This window comes from Pseudopodoces humilis, chromosome 6, assembly GCF_049639895.1.
Source record: "Pseudopodoces humilis isolate 2021_Gansu_Grassland_sample_001 chromosome 6, ASM4963989v1, whole genome shotgun sequence".
Lineage (NCBI taxonomy): Eukaryota > Metazoa > Chordata > Aves > Passeriformes > Paridae > Pseudopodoces > Pseudopodoces humilis.
The window spans coordinates 68027536-68043385 of record NC_142205.1 but is presented as its reverse complement, the minus strand read 5'-3'; the positions used below and the strand labels follow the sequence as shown (position 1 = coordinate 68043385).

The following is a 15850-nucleotide window of genomic DNA, read 5'->3' as shown; positions in this document are numbered from 1 at the left end:
ATCCATTCCTTAGTAGCCTTGCCATCCTGACTAGGAGATGAGTAACTTTACTAGAAGGATTATTTTTATCCTTTCTGTTTTTCAGCTCCTTTCCATTTTTCTTGGTCGTCTACTTGACTGCACAGCCCACTGCTCAGTTCCCACTGCTTTCCAGAGCTCAGATACAAGTCCTTCCTTGTCTGCATAACAAGAGTTGGTCTCCTGCCCTGGTGTGTCTTTCAACTGATCCTGTTATCAGCTCATAGCCTGGTATTTTTCAATTTCAGGTAGATTTTTAAGTGGCATACTGTATTTCAATTCAGCTACTTTCATTAATGTTTAGAACTTTGTACATGATCCTGAAATGGTGAGTAGAGTTTCCTTCATTTCTTGTCTTCATCATGATGAGCTTTCCTACCTCTGTTCACTGTTTGGTTTACTTGAAATCAGATCAGGCTGTTTCTTCTCTCCACACTCAAGTGCCACTGGAGCATTGGTGTTAAGTCTTGTAAGTTCAAGAGCTTCTCCAGCCCAATGGGATACCAAGGCTGGGTTCAGCTGGGACATGATATATTGGGAATAAATCCTCATAGGTTCTCTTGAGAAGAGACTCTGACAGTGTCTTTCTTAATTTAGAGAAATTCCAGATTTAGCTTGGCTGTTTTTCCTCCACTGAAAAGATCCAGGTAATGTCTCTGAGAAAAGGACATTAAAACATTTTTCCTTAATAAGGTTTGTGGATAATATTGCCTACGCTGGTTTTGACAACAAGCATAAAGAGGCCATTGCTGAGAGAAACCCTACAACTCATTAGCTAATTTTATCTTTCCTTCAAAGAAGGCAAAGCAAAAATGTGACTGATATGCCCATCCAATGCTCTCTGAAAAAAACCAACTCTGCAGCCAGACCATTCCTTCCCTCACAACAAAGCCAAACAAAGTGAACTCATGCATTAACTTTGATTTTCAAAGAAAAAAGCCTGTAATTTAACTAAGAAATGTTCTAGATCTAGAAAATTGAATACTTTTTGCTTTTGGAGGCAACAAATAGGAGCACCAAAGGCAGGAGAGTGGACAGAAATATGGCAAGTTTATCAGTGAGTGTAGCAAGGAGGAAAATAGTCATTACTTAATGGAAAGGAAGGGTTTCAGGGGAGGATTCAGGGGTTTAACAGAACCCCAAGCTTTGCTCTAGGTGGTGCAGACAGAAGATCTGTGAGGTTTGCTTAGAGTGGTTCACCTGGTGACCAAGCACGTCAGGGAAGCTGCTGCACAGCACCAGGTTCAGGATGGACATTACTGCACCCCTTCTATCCTCAGGTCAGGCCCTCCTCGATCCAGTAGCTGTCATTTGGTTTCTTCCTGCTCTCAGGAGCCCTTGAGATGATCTGAAAAGGGCCTGTTGTGCTTCAGATCCCTCAGCACGGCTGGAGCTTTGATCTCCCGAAATTCAGCAAAGCAGGGTAGCCCAGGAGCACTGCAGCATCGCTGTGGGATGGCGTGGGCAGCCCTGGGATCTGAGACTCCACCTCTTATTGTTGGGGCTTCTGTCATGGTGTTGGCTTGAAAAGGCATAACTTCAGCTCCCAGAGAGAAATAGGATTTGCGCAAAATAATCAGTGAACTGAATTCTGTTCCATTTTATAACATCTTTTGGAAGTGCTCCACCACAGTTGAGGAAAAGAAGAAGGGAGAATTACCTAGAAGAAAAGCTGAACAGCCAGGCAAAGTGGGGGACATGTGGCCAGCACAAGTTGCACTTGAGCCATTTTCAGCTGGAGCATGGGCCTTAGGAGTAGGGCATAGATTTCAGTGTCCTGATGGTGTCTTGCTTCACTCTGGGATCCTCAAAAAGAATTATTTTAAGTGGACAGTGGAAGGAAAAAAAGCTTTTGTTTAAGTGAAGTGCTGCTTGGCTTTGCTTTCATGTTTTAAGACATTTTTATCACTAGAGGTGGTCTTTAATATGCTCCTTAAGCCATAACTCTTGGGACCACCTCATTCCTTTTGCCTCCTCCTCTGAGCAGGAATGTTGGAGCAGAGCACAGCTCAGCACTACATGCTCCATTAAAGGAGCTTATGTAGCATCCTAGAGGTCCAGTGAGAACCTTTGGCAGACACAAAAATACTTTGGAAAACTGTGGGAATGCTGATGACTTACAGTGGTTTATATTGTTGCATTAGAAAAATAAATAGTATGGCAGAACCTGTCAGGATGGATAAAACGAGGATTTGCCCGTAACTGTGCTGTGCAGCTTTCCAAACCACTAACCTGCTGGTTAGCCCAGGCTTCTATTTCATCCAAACCCTCATAAAAATTTATTGCAGATGGGTACTAAGAACCTTCAGGAAAATCCTTTGCTGTTTCAACATCATCTCTGCCTTATGATGGTCTTGCAGTTACTTTTTCCCCTCTCTCCCAGCAGAAGAGATTTTCTCCTGCCCAACATGGTTTAGTGCTCTTATAAATGGCCAAGAACAGAATTTATCAGCCTGTCTGGGATAGCCAAGGGATGAAGTACCAGAAGGCTTGGATGAACCAGAGACACTTAAATCACACTTGGAACTGCAGGCACAGCTTCAGGTGCTGTGCCAAGAGCCCTGTTCTCAGCCCAGGCATTATTTTGTTCTGAGGCTGATGGTATCTAACTGCCCCATAGATCAGAACAAGACAGTTTGGTCTTTCTTGAAGGAAATCAGCTGTGCCTTATCCCATGGCGTGCAGGTGGTGGCTTAGAGATACACGGTCCCAAAGCCCCTTTGAGCCTGACACAAGCACCTGCCTGTGTCAGCACTTAAGGATGACCAGTCCAAACTTTCCTGGCCTTGAAAGGCCTGCACAGGCTCAGGGTGTGTCCCTGAGCAGATCTGTGTTTGTTCCCAGCCAGATGTGTGTCATCATCTGCCATCACAGAGCAAGGAGGTAAAGATGGCCAGGGGAATGTAGTCTGGGATAACATGGAAAATAAGGCTTTTTAAACATGGAAAAACATGACAAGCACACACAAAAGTTTTGAAAACTGATTGGCATTCCATAATGAATAGCATGAAAATAAATTTTCCTACTAAAAATATAGAAAAGTATAAAACCTCCTTGTTTAATAGCAAGCAGTAAGACAGGTGCAAGCATTAACCAAGTATCTTTTTCAGTTATACGTGTCCTGAATCATTATTGAATGTGTAGGGACATGTTAGTGTGATTTTAATATTACAACAGTTTTCATTCATGAAGAGATTATGTAAACAAAGAGATAATCTCTTATAAGAGAATGCCTTTTGCTGTGTTAGTAAGGTACAAATGAAATAAGTTTTACATGGCCTGTGAAGGGTGTTTTGTGCCTTGCTGGCAGCAGTAGGTTAAAGCCCAAGATAACCACTTCAGACTGGCTGCATACTTCAGTATTTTCCCCCTTCACAGTTGTTAAAAGTTTATAGAGCCTCAAAACATATCCAGATGGACAGTAACTGCAGCTTACGAAACCAGTCTAATCTAGCACAATACACAAAGTAGGGTAAGTGGGAAGGAAAACAAGTTGTGAATAGAGGACCTCCTTGGAACATTGGATCAGCCATCAGACACACCAATTCTGTTTAGACAGGCCTGTAATACACACCCAAATGTTCTGCAAAACAAGGCGCATCCCCCCCATCCTTTCACCACTGCAGCTCCAAAACACTTCTGCCCAAGGGTGGTCTTTGCCCTGCTTGAGGCAGTGTTTGTGTACATCTTTATTCACAAACTGAAGCATTGGTGTCCAGAGCTTTTTGGCAAAGCTGAGACACATAAACCATGTTCCTCCTCTCAAGGAATATCATATCTTGGCAGTTTTGTTTGGGTTTAACTTCTTCAAGTATGCAATAGAAAAAGATGAATAAATGACACACTTATCACTGTGCTGCCACCGGTGGATTTCCCCACACGAGGCTGTTTGTGTGACACCAGGATAAATAACATCCCTGTGGCAGAGAACCTGGCAAGAGAAAACTATTGTTATTTGAAGTTGTTCACTTTTGAGGGATAATGTCTGCTAAACACAATGTCAAGCAATATACAATGACCTTTTGGATTCTTGTGCTGCACATACTGCTTTGCATGCAGTGTGCGTGTATCACAATAGCGTGATTAGATAATGAAATCATGGATGTAAGGAAAAAAAACCCAAATCCTGGCAGATTTACAGCAACTGAATCTCTGTCTTCACACCTCACTCCTGCTGGCATGGGTGCCTAATTGAACTGAAGTTAATTCCAGCGTGTTGGCAGAGACAGATCTCAGTGCAGTGGGCTTTCTCAATCACTTTATTTGTCACATTTCACAAACTTCCAAACAATAAAAAATATTGCTTGGGAAATTGCGATTTGAATTTGCGATTTTTCATCCCCTCTCCTGCCTTCCTCCCTTTCCTTTCAGTTCATGGCAGGTGAATTCCCTGTTCAAACACTGGTGCAAGTGCTCAGTTACACTGAGTTGCTCATGGTGAGAAGTGTGATTTGGAAATGCATCGTGCCTCCTACCACATGGGAGTAGCGATGTCTTTTAGTTTGCTGTTTTGCAGAAAACATTGTTTGCCATATGTCTCAACAGGCCCTGCTTCTCTTTTCCAAGAAATTGGCCAAGGAAGCTGTGATTATTTAATTTGTCTTTTGGTCTTTTTGCATCATGACTGGAGATTGGCATGTGAATTATTTAATTAAGCTGTGAAAATTGCTGGCTATTGCTAAGTTCCACAAATACTGTGTCATTTAGCTATTTATGGCTAACAGAATTAACAGTACAGAAAAGCTAATTAAAAGCTAAATAATCTTGGAGTCTTTTGACCAGCTGTAATATATCCATACAACACCATTCTATTGAATAAGGAAACTATTGTTGAGGCTTTTGTCACAGAAAAAAAAAAGAAAAAAACAGTTGTGATTTTTTTTTCCCCTTTGGTTTTCTTCACATCACAAAGAAAGCTGCAGCCTCTGGCATTTCAGCTGGGCTCCGTTCTGTGCCCGGGGTGACAGAGCCACTTGCAGTTACTCACATGGAAATGTGCTGAACGAGAACCACACCATAAACAAAAGCACTCCGGGGCTTCAGTGGGCAAAGCACAAGAGCAGAATATTAACCACAGATCCTGCCTAGGTAGAAATTCCTCTCGCTTGGTCATGGCACGTAACGAGGTTTCATGCCTCTCTTTTTGGCATGTGTGGTGGCACAGACTCCGCAGGACCTTATTTCATTCAGATGGCTGCTTCTTAATGAGCTGATCTTCAGAGGAGCAGCTATTTACTGATCCCTTGCTGGCTTACACCTTCAGCACAGGATTTTCTCTCACCACGGTCCAGGAAACTCGCTGCATCCCAAACCACAAGCAAAGGCAAGAATGCTCATGATGCAGCTGTTGTGGGATTTCCTCATTGTGCTGCAGAAATGATGTAAAAATTGAATAAAGCCTTCAAATGGCTTCAGCAGTAATGAGGGACTCAGGTACCTTAGGGAAAATAGTGTGTCATTAAACAATACTGTTTTAAACATCAAAAATACAAAAAAAAGTGATAAAAGGGATTTAAATGCCTGTCTCTTTTTTATGCCTTGGACTGTAGGTACTTGACACCTTGCATCTTTGAATAGGAGGAGACCACCATGTATGGGCTAAATGGTAAAATGCATTTCCTTCCCCAGTCCTTCTGTCCAAACTCTTGCAGTCGTGGAAATGTTCAAACACTCCCTTAGTGAATTATGGCTGTATGAGAAAGAGACCTTGTGACGTGGCTCCTCCCTGTAGTTTGTGTCCTAATTTTTCAAGTCTTGATTTGACTTTGTTTTTTTAGCCAGAAATGCCCCATTGAAGGTCAGCTACCTCCTAAATCTATCATGTTGCCAAAATAACCCAAAGATGGCTTTGTTAAATAGACATCAACAATTAAGTGATCAATTTTAAAGTACTTGATTTTCTTTGTTATTCTTTTCAGTAAATTTTCTTCCTGAATCAAAAAGTAGTGAGAGATGAAGAAGAGTTGGAAGTATTGAGTTAACCAAATAAGGTCAACATAAGGAGGAGACCCTACTATTTGTGACACCATTGAAAGGTAACACAGGAAAAGCTTTGCTTGACACAAAATACAGGCACAGACCAGTGAAAATGGTGGAAAAACCGGATTTGAATATGCAAATGTTGTTCTCTAACAAAATTCTGAATAAGTCAAGTATGAAGCTAAAGTCATAATTGGTATCAGTTTCCCAGATGAAGGAAAAGGATTCAGGATTAATATGAAGATTGGTTAGTTTTGTCTCCGTCATCAGAGTACAAAAATAAAAAATTAGGACAGAGAGTAGAGTTTATTGGGGAAGCACAGCTACTCAGAAACCTTCCTGTCCTCTCTCCTTCCCAGCCTTTTCCTTTTAGGCCCATTTGGACAAACACTCAGTCTCCTTTAGCCCATTTTGATGATGTTCTGTGGCTTTCCAGTTGATTCCTGCATAACCTATAAAGACTGTGTTTGCATCCCAAGCTGCCCAAAATGTTCTTTTTCCCAGGAGATTTCCTTTGTTCTCTGAGGGGGCAGCACTGCATTGCTACACTGAAGGTCTTGTCAACATTCCCTGGGGATGTCAGATCTTGCAGGATACTGTAACCCATCAGACATTATTGCAGAGTGCTACAATTGTTTTACAAGATTTTGGGACAGATGCCAATTATTTAAGGTGCTTACACTGAAATAACTTGGTGCTTTTTTTTTTTTTTAATTCTTTTTCTTCTTGCTAACGTCTTTTTGTCTCTCACTCTTAATCCTCCTGTGACTTTGAGAAAAGTATTTTCATACTTGTGAGGCCTCTGGAAATTTTCAGAGCATTTAGATTATGTTCAGATAAAACTCTGATTTATTGAGTATGTATATATGAAAAATCTTACTGAGATTTATTATCTCATTTGAAAATTGTCAGTAATATCTTCTGCATTTGTTCAGTCCAAAGGGATTTTAAAAAATCATATCAGAGCAGCTGTGGGTGAGAAAAGTTCATTCCTTATCAGTCATCCAAACTTGCCAAGTCAGTTTTATGAAAGCAGTGAAATGAATACAGAAACTAAGCCCAGCTTGGTAAGACTAAGCCCAAAGCATAACAAAGAAAAAGAGCAGTGTTGCTACTTTAGCTTTCCTCACCTGTAGCTGAAATGGAAGGGACTGGGATGGATCTAAGGCGTGTCAGCAGGGCAGGCACACCCACAGCACTGAAAATAAAAGGACACAAAACTCTCTCTTCCCACCTGGAATTCAGGGAATTGTCAACCAGTCCCCATCCATGCAGGATGAGTGTAAATGTGATTGTGAGGGGCACAAAGGCTGCTCCCCATCAGCCTGGCAGCACTTCAGAGCCCTCTGGCTGTGCTGGGGCTGCTCTGTGTCACTGTCCCGTGGAGCTGCAGCAGCTCCACCCCTCAGAGCACACTGATCCCCACGGAGAACGTGGGAGCTGCAAAGTGCCTGACACCAGGCACAATTCCTCCTGCCAGAGCTCTGGGGAAGGTGCAAACCCCAAGCTTTTCCCAGGCACTGCTCACGTGTGCACAGAAGTCTCGAGGCTCCATCTGCGGCCCCTTCAGCGCTCTGTGCTCAGCCAAGGTTCCCAATTCCCGGCCGGAGGCAGGTGGAAATCCACTGCTGCCACCCCTGAGGCTCTCAGGGATTTTGGCCATTACTCTCAGTCACAGTTACCCTTTCATGGTAGCTCAGTCTTAGGAAAGACAAGTTCTGCCACCAGTTTTGCTTCCAGGCTGTGCTGTAACAACCCCCAGCGCCCAAGAAACGTCTCACCAGTGGCAGGGCATGGACAAATTCCTCACAGCCTCCTTTTTGGAACACGTGGATGTACTGGCCTCTTATCTTGCCAAAGGCTTCCTAAATTCCAGGAGTCTGGAAGCCAGGTTCCCATCTTGCCCAAACCATGCAGCACTGAAGTCTTGGGGAGCAGCACCGGTGCCAATTCCCTGTTTAATCATCACCCCAGCCCCGCTCCAGGAAAGATCCAGCAGCACCAGCCACTGCTCCCCATGAGGGAATGGCAGGAGGAGGTGGGCAAACACCAATCTGTCTTGTGTTTCACCAATTCAAATTACTCAGAAAATATTTCTACATTAAAACATATTTCATTACTTCTTGAGGTCAGATGGAAAATACTGAGATTGCTCTGTTCAAATCAGTAATGTGAAAAAGGAAATAGAAGAATTAATAAATACTTCAGAAGACAAAGGGACATGTAAACTGTAATTTCTGTATAGATTTTGAAGTGAGAAAATCTGTTAAAGGAAGACCTGTTAGATCTTCCCTCCTACTTTAGCAATTAGAGGAAGAGATACACAAATAATGAATTGTAATCATCCCAGGCACTGGGTTTGAGGGGCTCAGAACCGGATTCGGTGCTGGGTTTGGGGCCTTGGAACTGAGACCGAATCAAACAGTTTTGGGCTTTCAGAGACCCAAATCACTGTTACGTTTCAGGGGCTCAGAACCAGACTCACTTGATCCATTTTTGGGCTCACAGAAACCAAGGGCTGTGTTCGGGGGACTTGAAGTAAATCCCACGTGCGGTGCTTTGGTGTTCAGAGCGGGCTCGTTCGGGCAGCGTCAGTCGCAGCCGCTCAGCTCTAAGGGCCGCCTTTGGCACGGCCCCACGGAGAGCTCAGAGCCGGCGACTCGGAGCTGCCTCTGGGGCCGGCGGCGGAGCCGCGTTTGGGGCTCAGAGCGGAGCCCGAACCCCGCGTTGGGGGCCACGGGCAGAGCCCGGCCCCGAGCGGCCGGAGCGGGACCCGGGCGCGAACCTCCGGCTCCCGGCCCGGCCCCGCCGCAGCGCCCCGGGCTCGGAGCGGCCCCGCCGAGAGCGCCCGGGCCGGGCCGGGGTCCGCACAGCGCCGAGCGGGGATCCCGAGCGAGACCCCCGGGACAGCGGCACCCGCGGGGCGGGACACGGCGGGACGGGACCGGGGCGGGTCGGGATGGGACAGGGGCGGGATGGGCCAGGGACGGTACAGGGGCGGGACCGGGACGGGACAGGGATGGGGTGGGACAGGGGCGGGGACGGGATGGGACAAGGGCGGGCCAAGAGCGGGGGCGGGGCCGGCGCAGGTGCTCGGGGTTTGGGGCGGGCGGGGCCGGGCTCAGGTGCGCGGGGCCCCAGGGCGGCTGCGCGGGGCGGGGCCGAGGGGATTTAAGACCTGCAAGTCGCTACCTGCGCCATTTGCTCCCCAGCGCTCGGAGATGCCGGCATGGGCCGGGCCGGGCTCCCCGGCGGGGCCCAGGTGAGGCGCGGGAGCCTCGGCTTCCCGCCCCTGCTTCTCTCTTCCCCTTCTTTCCTCCCTTCCTTTCTCCCGCTTACTTCCGTCTCCTCCCTCCTCCCCGCAAACCCCCCTTTCCTCTCCCCCGTTGCTCTTCTCTTCCTCCCCTGCACCTGGGTCTTCCCCTGTCCCTCCTCCCTGCACAGCCCGACCCCAGTGTATCCCTCCTCCTTCCCCTTCCTCCTCCTCCTCAGCCCGCTCCTTCTCCCCTCCTGAGCTCCCCTCCTGAGCTCCCCTTCCCTCCTGTCCCTGCCCCATCCTGCGCACCCCCGCCGCCCCCCGCCCTCCTTCCTCCCCTCTCCTTCCCCCGGGCACCCAGCCCGAGCGCCCCCCATTCCCGCTCGGCCTTTCCCACCTGCACCTCCCTCTCGTGCTTCCCTCCAAACGCCGAGCCCGCTTCTGTTCCTCTTTCCCGTTCTCCCTGCACTCTGTGTCCCTGCTGCCCTCCGCTCCTGCTCCCTTCTGCCTCCCTGGGCGCTGTCTCTCGGCCCTTTCCCTCTGTGTCCCCGTGTCCCCTTCTCCCCTTGGTCTGTGTTTGCCCTTTGCAGAGAAGCCGCGAGGTTCGGGGCGCCGGATAATAAAGCCCCGAGGGCCGGAGCCGGCGCCCCTGGTTTGAGTCCCCAAAAGGGGCCGGAGCCGCTGTGCGGGTCCCCCCAGCAGCTGCCAACACCGCCCTACACTGCCGGGGTTCCGGCTTTCCCTTCATCACACCGGGGCGGGGCGTGGGGGGCAGGGGGGCCCCTCCTCAGGAGGGGTCGGGGGTGGGTTAGCGAGGGTTGGGGGGCTGGGGGGGTTCGGGAAGGGCCCCCTCAGGAGGAGGGGGTCCGGGGTGGGAGGGGCTGGGGGTGTTCGCCCCCCTCAGCCCCTCCCACCTCGGCCCCTCCCCTCCGGGCGGGGCCCGGCCCGGCCCCTCCCCAGGACGCCTCCTCCCGACAGGGGCCCGCGGGGGGGAGGGGGGGCGGGTGGGTGGGGGGGAAAAGGAGGGGGAGCGCTGTCGGTTGGCACAAATGTGCGATTACGGTGCAGAGTGACGTGACCCCGCCTGCTGCGCCCACCCCCCCCACCCACCCCGCCCCCCCCCCCCTCGAGGGCCCCTGTCCGGTGGAGGGGTCCTGGGGAGGGGCCGGGCCGGGGTGGGAGGGGCTTAGGGGGGCGCAACCCCCAGCCCTTCCCACCCCGGGCCCCCTCCTCCGGAGGGGGCCCCGCCCCCAGCCCCCCCCCGGGACCCCTCCTCCGGAGGGGGCCCTCCCTAACCCACACCCCACCCGGGACCCCCTCCTAACGAGGGGGCCCTTCCCGAACCCCCCCAGTCCCCCAACCCTCGCTAACCCACCCCCGACCCCTCCTGAGGAGGGGCCCCCCTGCCCCCCACGCCCCGCCCCGGTGTGATGAAGGGAAAGCCGGAACCCCGGCAGTGTAGGGCGGTGTTGGCAGCTGCTGGGGGGACCCGCACAGCGGCTCCGGCCCCTTTTGGGGACTCAAACCAGGGGCGCCGGCTCCGGCCCTCGGGGCTTTATTATCCGGCGCCCCGAACCTCGCGGCTTCTCTGCAAAGGGCAAACACAGACCAAGGGGAGAAGGGGACACGGGGACACAGAGGGAAAGGGCCGAGAGACAGCGCCCAGGGAGGCAGAAGGGAGCAGGAGCGGAGGGCAGCAGGGACACAGAGTGCAGGGAGAACGGGAAAGAGGAACAGAAGCGGGCTCGGCGTTTGGAGGGAAGCACGAGAGGGAGGTGCAGGTGGGAAAGGCCGAGCGGGAATGGGGGGCGCTCGGGCTGGGTGCCCGGGGGAAGGAGAGGGGAGGAAGGAGGGCTGGGGGCGGTCGGGGTGCGCAGGATGGGGCAGGGACAGGAGGGAAGGGGAGCTCAGGAGGGGAGCTCAGGAGGGGAGAAGGAGCGGGCTGAGGAGGAGGGGGAAGGGGAAGGAGGAGGGATACACTGGGGTCGGGCTGTGCAGGGAGGAGGGACAGGGGAAGACCCAGGTGCAGGGGAGGAAGAGAAGAGCAACGGGGGAGAGGAAAGGGGGGTTTGCGGGGAGGAGGGAGGAGACGGAAGTAAACGGGAGAAAGGAAGGGAGGAAAGAAGGGGAAGAGAGAAGCAGGGGCAGGAAGCCGAGCCTCCCGCGCCTCACCTGGGCCCCGCCGGGGAGCCCGGCCCGGCCCGTGCCGGCATCTCCGAGCGCTGGGGAGCAAATGGCGCAGGTAGCGACTTGCGGGTCTTAAATCCCCTCGGCCCCGCCCCGCGCAGCCGCCCTGGGGCCCCGCGCACCTGAGCCCGGCCCCGCCCCCCGGCCCTTCCCGCGCGGGGCCGCTCCCGGCTGCGGAAACAGGGAAATTAACAGGGAAATAACAGGGAAATAACAGGGAAATAACAGGGAAACAGGGAAAGCTGTAGGCGGATAGAACACAAACACCCTGCGGCGCTCGGGCCCCGCCGAGAGGCCCCACGGGTGTCCCGCTGCGGGAGGAGCCTCAGCCGGAGCTCGGCCGCTTCTCTCAGCCCCGAAGCCGCCCCCTGAGCCCGGGGCCGAGCCCGGACAGCGCCGGCCCGGGGCTCCGTGTTCCGAGCGCTCGCACGCAGCATTTGGGCTCCGTCCCTGAGCCCCAAAATGCAGGATTTGGGCTCCGTGCTCACGGCCCGGGCGAGTCTCGTTTTGCACTCCCAGAACACGGGGCTCAAGTCGCTGTTCCACAGCCCTCGGCCCGGCCAGACCCAGGACTTGGTCCCTGAGCCCTCCACACCTTCACCCCCACCAAAAGAACACATAGGGTTCAAGAGTCCGGTTCTGAGACCAGAAAAATCTATTAATCTCAGTTCACAGGGTTGTGGATTTCACTGTGGACATCCCCACAGGTGCTGACAGGGAACGGACCTCTCACCCATCTGATCCTGCCCTGAGAACTGCTTCCGACTGGCAAAAAAACACACGTGGGATAAAAAGGTTGGAAGGCTCCCCTGGAGCGAAGGCACGTGTAGCCAATCCGCATTACCTTATTATCCCAGCCATGTGCTATCCCGTTATCCCAGCTCCGCTCTGTGCTGCCGCCTCCAGCTCACTGACTGACCCCGCTCGTGGCTCCGGGCGCTCCCGAGGCACCGGGAACACGCCCGGAGCTGCTCGGCCCCGCGGAACTGAAGGGCTGAAGATGCCCAGGCCCGAGCAGGGGGTGATCCAGGGGCTCCTCCCGTGTCCGGAGCTCGGGCTGAGGCAGCTCCCCGGGGATGCCCGTGCTCTGCCCTCTCTTTCGGAGGAGGAGCTCCGGTCCCGGCGCTCGGGGCGGGGCAGCAGCGCAGGGACCCGCTCGGGACCCGCGGGCTCCGCTCCGGCTCCGCCGGGAGGAGGAAGGAGCGGGATGGGAGCGCCCGGCTGTGCCTGGCGCTGGCAGCCGACAGGGCCGGTCCCCGGGGGAGAGAACTCGCTCTGTGTTCCTTGAGCAGCAGAGAGGGATGGCCAGAAGCTTCTCGTGTTCATTTCACAGACTGTCCCATCGACCGATACCAATGTGCGTGAGGCAAAACAGCCACGATGGCTGCAGGCTTCAAAACAAAGATGAACAACGTGGTTTTCCTTTCCCTCTTTCAGGCAATTATATGTAGGTAGGATTAATAATACCTGATGGCGTTTTCTTCTTAAAACTCTGGCCAAGACCGTGCTACTGACTGGGTTTCCAAAGCAGGAAGATGGAAGTGATCAATTAAATCCAGTGCCCGATCTTTGCATATTTAGCTTTCCATTACAGAAATCCCTGGATGGATCCACGCGCTCCTCTGCTCGTGTTATATTTTGTCTCACTCTAATCTCATTAGGATACCTTAAATCCGACCTGTTCTGCTTCTCACACCAAAGCCTGAGGTCATCTCTGCTCCTGACATTTGCATGGCACACGTTGTTGTCACACAGATAATGGCAAAACCAATTTCATCTTGTTCTTTCCCCCAGCACAACTGGGGCAGCTGGAGCTGTGAAATGAGGTGATAGGACTCACGAGTAGCTCTCAACATGATCTAAACATGGAGCTGCTTTTTCCAGTCTTCCCCTGTAGAAAACACACGTTGTAAAATGCCACCAAAGCAGGAATTACTGCTGAAGCTCTCTTTGCCCTTAGCACACAAGGGAAGAGCCCTTCCTGGAGTTCAAGTGTCTTATTGCCACTCTTCAGTGCTCTTGGATCAGCCTATGTGCTAATTCAGATCTTTCTGATAAGTCCTGATCTTTCAGTAGTGGAATCAAAGCAAAGTGAGGTAAAACAGGTGAGCCAAACCCCACCTGTGTGTATGATCTTTCCAGCTGTGCACCTCTCTGGGAATTGCCTGTTCCCTGCACCACCTGACAGGAGGGCACATGGGATTCCGAGGATATTTAAAGGCTGGTGGAACAATCCAGACAACTCTTTGCCGTGTGCAAGGTAAGGACTGGAAGAGTTGCTTAGAAAGCTGCTGAGCTGAGCAGAGGTGGAAGGAGAGGAGGGAAAGGCTGGTTCCCATCCTCATTTCCAGGCAGGGATGAGGCCAAGCCTGCAGGCACGGAGCCTGCTGGAATCCCTGGCAGCAGGCACAGCCGCTCCCGGGAAGCTGCGCTCCCTTTGCACAAAGCCATCCCCCGCCTGCGCAACCTGCAGTGAAAGCCACGGGATCAGAGCCGGGAGACTCAGCTCGAGCCCGGCTGCGGCTCAGCTGGGCCAGGTTCCGATTATCCAGCAGCACCGGGAGGCGCTTCCAGGCCCGAGCCCTTCCCTCGGTCCGCAATGAAAGCCGGCTGAGCGCCCGCCCCGAGCCTGCTGAGCTCAGAGGAAGGCTCTGATTGTGCCCGATTGCGATCAGGAGCCCACTCCTGCCTGGCTGAGGAGCTCCAGCTGGCTCCTGCGGCACTGAGGAACAGCTCCCCCGGCAGTCCGGGCGTGGCTCCCAAACCTCTGCCGGAGCTGCAGCACTTCCCTTTATTCTACAGCCGGTGCTGATGCCTGGGATGTGTCGGGAGCAACGCAGATGGTCCAGTGAGGGATGCTCCGGCCTGGCTGCCGGGCGGGTCAGGCAGATTACCTCCATCGCTAAGGAATTTCCCACATCCCAAGCAGTCCAGCTGGCAGGAATGATGAACTGAAGGATTTGACAATAGAAATATTGTTCGGGCATTGTCTCACCAGGTGTGGGCACTGTAACAATCTGATCTCACGGGAACAAACAGTTCTGATTTAAGGGAAGGGTTTTGGTGTGACAGGAAGAGCTGCCTGAATCCCAGTATCCCTGGCCATAGTTCCCACTACAAAATTGTTTTGACCAGAACTAAGACTGCTGAGCATCACTGAGCAGCAAAAGAGACATTCAGCAATCCCCATAACCTGGCAGAAATCATTGCTGGCCATGGCCTGAGCCTGGGGTGAGAGTCCCAATGGGAACAGCAGCTACAGCCACCCCGATATCCCCAGGAATGTGAGAAACTGCTTCTTCCCGTGGCTGGGAGAATGTCTTTGTGCATCTCCAGGTTCCACCCTCAGCACTCACTTGGCCTCTACACATATTCATTCCTTACACCTTCCTCACAAGACATTCCCACCAGTTCCATCTCCTGCCTGCTGGGCAATGCTCCCCCTTCTCATTTCAAAGGGGAGAATGAGGAACTCTGCCAGTGCCCTTCACTGAACTCTTCTCACATCATCTCTCCCTCCTTTCATTTCCTTGCCAGCAAGGAGAAAGATTAAAAGGGGAAGAAAAGTGTGTTACAATCTATGCAAGGCCAGAAAGTGGCCTGAAGAGACATATTTTGGATTAACTCTGGCTGTTTAAAACCAAAGTCTATTAGGATTTCCTCAAAAAAAAAGAAAAAAAAAAAAAAAAAAAAAGAGATTATTAAAGCCATTTCTAGAGTCAGATTAAGGTCTGTTCCCCACAGTTTCAGCTTTTGGCACCTCTGTAAGCAGCACGAAACACAGACTGTGAGTAACTGAGACAGACTGCACAGAAGAGGACTCGGAGGAGGAATTCATTGCCCCATCCAAACCACTTGAACTGACTTGGACAAGGACAGGAATTCCCTTTGGGCTGTCGGTGCTGCCCAGTTCCTGGCAGGGTGCCTTGCTCTGCCCCCATCTGCGCCTCTGCTGCTCGGCGGGCACGGCCGAGGCGCTGCCGGACCGCGCTGGGCTCGCTCCCGGCAAGTGAAACCTCGTGGAATCGCTCAGAAGATGCCCTCGCCTATTTCCCATTTGTCTCCTCTCCAGAGAAGCCCCAGCTGCTCCCGCAGGGTCCCGCCCGCCGCTCGGAGCCAGCGGAGCCGAGGCCCCGCTCCCCGGGCGTTCCCGTTCCTGCCGGGATGAGGCATCCCAGGGCTCCCGGGGAGCGCCCGGGGGAGGAACCTGAGCTCCGGTGTCCTGCAGCCTCCGGGCCAGCTCCGCTGCCAGGGAGAGGAGCGGCTCCCAGTGCCTCTGGCACCGCTGGGATCCAGTCACGGGCTGTGCTGGTGCCACCTCACCATCGGGGACTCTAAACCTGGTCCAGCGCTTTCCAAGCCTCTGCGCTGCGGCTTCGGGCACGGCTCTGACCGGAACGCTCTGAACGC

At 52.4% G+C, this 15850-nt stretch overlaps 1 long non-coding RNA gene across 1 annotated transcript; it reads left to right on the top strand.

The window, feature by feature from the left end:
- The first annotated feature begins 9223 nt into the window (after positions 1–9223).
- LOC148184220 (uncharacterized) lies at positions 9224–14044 on the top strand. The gene is made up of 3 exons (XR_015772725.1): positions 9224–9259; positions 13583–13700; positions 13792–14044. It is a non-coding gene; the product is annotated as an uncharacterized LOC148184220 (long non-coding RNA).
- Positions 14045–15850: the final 1806 nt, after the last annotated feature.